Raw genomic sequence first — 5,445 nt, 5'->3', positions numbered from 1 at the left:
CTGCAGCATTATGCTATGGGCCTGGTGCTGAGCCTGGAATTCAGGTGAGGCGACGGCTCTGGTCCGTTGATGGGCGGTGGAGAGGCGAGGGTTGGCGGAGTCACTAGTGGAGGCCCGCAGGGGGCTGGAGATGGGATGGGATCAGGAGAGTGCTGGAGCCCTCAGGTAACAGGTCTATCAGGGATGTTGGAGTGAGTCGTGAGTAACTGAGTGAAATGATGGGGGCTGTGGATATGGGGCTGGGGTCTGAAGTGAGCTGGAGATTGGGGAGCAGGTAGGTCTGTCCTCGGATATCAGGGTTGGTCTCGGGAAGGCAATGTTTGAGCTGTGTGTGTCGGGGGAGGGAGAGTTGATGAAATCAGCACCTGGTCTGAAGATGGGTCTCAACCCGAAACGTCACCTATTCCTTTTCTCCAAATATGCTGCCTGACCCACTGTGTTTGTAGGTTAATTGACTGTGTTACTTTTTATGTTTATCTTCGTCTTAAACCATCATCTCCAGTTACTTCCTACACCTGGTTGTAACTGTAGGCTTGCGGCCCAAGGAGGAGGTTTTCACTGGAGATTGTAGATTGTCCTGTCAAGTTGTGCAGTGTCATTTCCCCTGGTTAATGTAATGCTAGCAGGCTCCTGTTACAGCGAGTGTAGAGGTAAATATTTGTGCCTCTTGTATAAATTATATTACAGTGTGCTAATCCTGCCCCTTCCATTCACAATGCCTCAGTTTGCTTCCTCTTGCCTCTTCCTCTGACGGGGTGACCTGTCCGTGTTAGTTTCCAAGCCCAAGATCACAAGAGACTGGATCTGGTGCTGCGGAATGTGTTTGCTGACAGATCGGAACTGATCTTCCCCTGGAATATTACTCTGGTGTCCTGTCTGTGAATTCTTCTGCCTGTTTCTCTTGAGTATGAAGTGTGGCACTGTTTACGTTGACGTTTAATTGCATAGACTGCAGTTCCTAGTTTCTATGTGACTTTATATATCTCTGAAGGTGTGTTTTGGACAGTGGCCTATGGTGTCCAGAAAGTCAATGTTTTGTTTGTTAGTGGTACACAAAAATGCTGGAGAAATTCAGCGGGTGCAGCAGCATCTGTGGAGCGAAGGAAATAGGCAACGTTTCGGGCCAAAACCCTTCTTCAGACTGGAGTTTTGTTTGGTGGTTTTAACCTTGGTGGTGTGTGTGAAAGATGTGAATGAATTCCTCTCACTCTGTTTCTGAAAGTGTCCACATTGACAAATGTCATCCAGTTTTCTGTGAAAAGACATTGATTTGCTGGGCCACTTCTGGACCAAAGCCTCGTCTTGTCTGTCAGGGTCAGTGTTTTTCTCTGAGATATTTTTCACTGTTGTATGTTCCTGTCTGTTCTGTTTGTGGACGGGCTTCGATATCCATGGTATGGCATCAGGGGGCACAGTCAGGGAGTGTGCTGTGGTCTGGTGCTGCTGTGCCAGTGGATTAAGAAAGGAGTTAATTTATTCTGCTACCCGATAGGATTCACTACCACAGTCACACACAATGGGCCTTCCTGGACGTATTTCCCCAGGTTCTGTCCAGGTGTTTGTGTATTTTGGGGAGATTGGAGAATTTTCTCGCTCATGCTTCTATCCCTCCCCCCCTGAGGTATTCTAATTGTTTCTGATGATGTGGAGTTTGTACGTTCCCACTGTGACCCGAGTGGGTTTACTCTGGGACGTTCCGGTTTCCACCCACACTCCAAAGACGTACAGGTTTGTAGGTTATTTGACTTGGTATCAATGTAAATTGTCCCTTGTGTGTGTGTGTAGGATTGTGTTAGTGTGCGGGGATACTTAATCGCAAAATTTTCTATCTCCCCCTCGAATATTCTAATTGTTTCTGATAATGTGGCAAGATTTTTTGCGACATTCTGACATGTCTCCAATTTCCTTGTTTCCTTCTAAATGGGCTTTGTCATCTTAGTGCAGTGTTCAGTTTTACATCAGGGTCGATGTGCCTCCAATAAATATTGTTGTTTGCCCATGACCACTCTGTTCTTTCCCCTTAACTACTTGTTTGATGATAATTTCCCTGTTGTCTTTCACTTCTCCCAGGAGTTGGGTTTCACAAGCCAAGTTTACTGCTGAGGACGAGAGCCAGAAGCTGCTGATGGAGGGAAAAGACAAGGCCAGGTCAGCAAAGTTTTGTGAAAGATGTCTTTTAACAGGATGGCTTGTATTCAGTTTACAAGTTGCTCTGAGAAGCCTCAGGGTACCACATAATTCATTGTAGTTTGATGCAAAGTTTAGCCTGCATTTAGCTGTTAGTTGTAAACTCAAGATTTTGATAGAAGTTTTTGGAAAGAGAGTGCAAATAATCCAATGGCAAAGTACACTGAAAGCAACAATGGTGTGTTTGGCAGTTTTTGTAGCTGAAGGATGAGGTGCAGTCATTCACACCTCTGTTCATTACAATGGTTCAATGGCTGAGACTGGCTTGCCTGTATTTGTGAGACGCAGGCAAGTTCTGTCTGCACAGGGCCTCAGATAGTGCACCGAGTTTGTACTCTTTGACTTTTACAGTTGACGCTGTTATCAGACGACACAATGGACTCTGCCAAGTTAAGGGTGCAATCCCAATCTCCCAAGCTACCTCATTGCAACTAATTCAAATAAGTGCTGAATATTGGGGGTGTTTCTGTGGGCGCAATGCAGTAAAAATAGGTTTTCTTATTGATTTCAGCAATGGATATTTTAAAGGAAAAGAGCATTTTGATCCAAGTCACAATTGCTGGCTCTGCCAATCAAGTCGCCAGAATCGGGGTGACGTCGGTCTGAAGAGAAGAGAGTGAGCTGCACGTCAACCACAGCGAGTACCACACCGCTAAGGTAGGTCTCACTGACTATCTGACGAGGGCAGGGGTGAATTTAGCGCCTTCACATGAGTGAACGGCAGGAGGGAGAGCCATGGCTTGGTCATTGTGGCGGACCCGTCCCCCCCCGACAGAAGCCCTGGCCGCACATTCTGGGAGCGTGGACAGAGGGCGGCCGGCGCACTGCGCTGTCGGCTGTGTATTGGCAAGGCATCTGTCTGTCTGCGGCGGTGGGATACTGGCTCTGGAGGGTGGGCGGGCTTGCACCGTCGCCAGTGTGCCTGGGTGGGTCATGACAAGGCCGGCCGCCTTTGTGGATTTGTCACGAGCCAGGTTTAAGGCTGAGGAGGAGAGGCAGCAAGCGGCTGGCTGGCTGGTGGAGGGGAAAGGCAAGGCCAGGTGAGCAACTTGTTCTACACCCTGTGACCTTGTGCGTCTGAGTTTCAGCCGAGCCGTCCACCACTTGCCCGGTGTGTTGCAGGTGGGACATACTCTGGGCTGTCCCACCAACACCGTATATGCTTGGGTCCCTGTGAGGGCAAACACTGAGGGGGTGGGTGATGGCTCCTTGATCTACAAGCCCTCAGCCTGACCGTCACCTGGTGCTTGCTCATCCAGATTCCACACAGGACCTCGATCTCAACGCAGCTTCCTGCTCCCTCGACGGGACGAGTCAGGAAAGGTTTCCATTGCTGAGATCCTTCACCACCACCCGAGCAGCGTGTCAATCCCCTACTCCAACGGCACTCTGCGTGGCCATCGCAATGGAGATGGTGAGCAGAATTTTCTTCTGGAATACGAGTTACGTTGCCTGTCGGTCTCGATCCGTAAAAAGACTCAAGGACTCAAATCATTAATCGTCAGCTATTGATTTATTTTACTTGCGCAAGGGGAGATGTGTCTCAGTCAAAGGGTGTGATCATATTTTCAATGTTAGTCGGCTTAGCAGGATATTTATACACTAAGGTGATGACTTTTGATGATGTGAAGTAGATCAATGTGTTAATCATCAGGTCTGCTTGTGATATACACAAAGACCATGGCTTTTGATATTAATGTTAATTAGATCAATGTGTTATTCACGTTGCTGAGTTTACATCAATCACCCAGGTTGTACAATATTGTTAACTTGCCCATTCGGCTTTGCACCACTCAAGGTTTTACTTCTATGTGAAAATGTTTAACTGAGGAACATAGAAACAAAGAAAATAGGTGCAGGAGGAGGCCATCCAGCCCTTCAAGCCAGCACCGCCATTCATTGTGATCATGGCTGATTGGCCCCTATCAATAACCCGTGCCTGCCTTCTCCCCATATCCCTTGACTCCACTAGCCCCTAGAGCTCTATCTAACTCTCTCTTAAATCCATCCAGTGACGTGGCCTCCACTGCCCTCTGTGGCAGGGAATTCCACAAATTCACAACTCTCTGGGTGAAAATGTTTTTTTTTCCTCACCTCAGTCTTAAATGGCATCCCCTTTATTCTAAGACTGTGGCCCTGGTTCTAATAAAAACAAACAGGTTCGCTTCTTAATGAACAGACAACTCACAATACGGTTGGTAGACCAGTTCAAAATTATCGGCCGATGGAAGTGGCAAGGAACCCCAGCCAAGGGAGCAACACAGACCCTTGGCTGTCCTCTCTCCACTTCCCTGAACACAGAATTACATGGTATATACTTTTATTTTGTCACCTTAGCACATTCCAAAAACATTAGTCATGGTCAGAGTTGTCTCGTCACATCAGTTGCATCAAAGGCATCTTGTCATGTGGTACAAAGACTTTACATATCAAAATCATTGGCCATTTGGTACAAGATACTTGCATATCAAAGTCATCAGTCACTGCCTACCACAAAGGCATCGGACATTGTCTCAATACCCCTTACTGGGATTAATCTGGGCTTCCTCTCTCATCAAATGCTAGACTCATTTCAAAGTAATCGTTCATTATCTCAATATACAGCAACCTGGGGATTCTGGGCTAGCTCAATACAGAGTCATTTGAGTGCAAGTCATTGTCTTAATACACAGCAGTCAGGGCTTGGCTTTCTGCAAATCTACTGGAGAAAAGCCTGCTTTGAGATTAAATGTAAGTGTAAACTTAGCCCAGGAATCCATTTAATATATATATTTATATTAAACATCATTCAGCCTTATTCCATCATTTTTTATCAATTTTGCCGAGTATATACGAAAAACCATAAGCATCTCAACAGACAAATTAATAGTACAACTAGTAATCAGGCCCGTATGAAGCTTTTAAAAAAGGGGGGTGGCATGACAGGATTTACGGAACCAGGGTTGGTATATAGGGTAAGGCCAACAAATGCCCTTGCATTAGTAGAAGTAGTGGTAAATGGCAATATACATTCAGGAACACCTGTTCCGGTGTTTTGCACAATCCGCAGGCATTGCCACTTTCATTTTACTGCACATCTTGTATGTGTATGTGACAAATAGACTTGACTTGCCTTGACTTGACTTACCATGACGATTTGATTAAGCAGCATCATGCTAATCACATTTTGCAATTGCATTTTGTTGTCATTGCTCATGGAAGTCCTGGTGTAGTGTTGCAGGCGACGACACTCGTTACTTGGATGACCTGAAATGAAAG

General features: G+C 46.3%; 1 long non-coding RNA gene across 1 annotated transcript; it reads left to right on the top strand.

Moving 5' to 3' along the window:
* Positions 1 to 259: 259 nt before the first annotated feature.
* LOC129693379 (uncharacterized) lies at positions 260 to 4,310 on the top strand. Its single transcript, XR_008722868.1, has 3 exons — positions 260 to 2,148; positions 2,699 to 2,844; positions 3,447 to 4,310. It is a non-coding gene; the product is annotated as an uncharacterized LOC129693379 (long non-coding RNA).
* The last annotated feature ends 1,135 nt before the right edge of the window (positions 4,311 to 5,445 follow it).

The sequence above is a fragment of the Leucoraja erinacea genome, unplaced genomic scaffold (assembly GCF_028641065.1).
Source record: "Leucoraja erinacea ecotype New England unplaced genomic scaffold, Leri_hhj_1 Leri_272S, whole genome shotgun sequence".
NCBI classification, from domain to species: Eukaryota; Metazoa; Chordata; class Chondrichthyes; order Rajiformes; family Rajidae; genus Leucoraja; species Leucoraja erinaceus.
The sequence above is the reverse complement of the archived record's forward strand: the minus strand, read 5'-3'. Positions and strand labels throughout refer to the sequence as shown.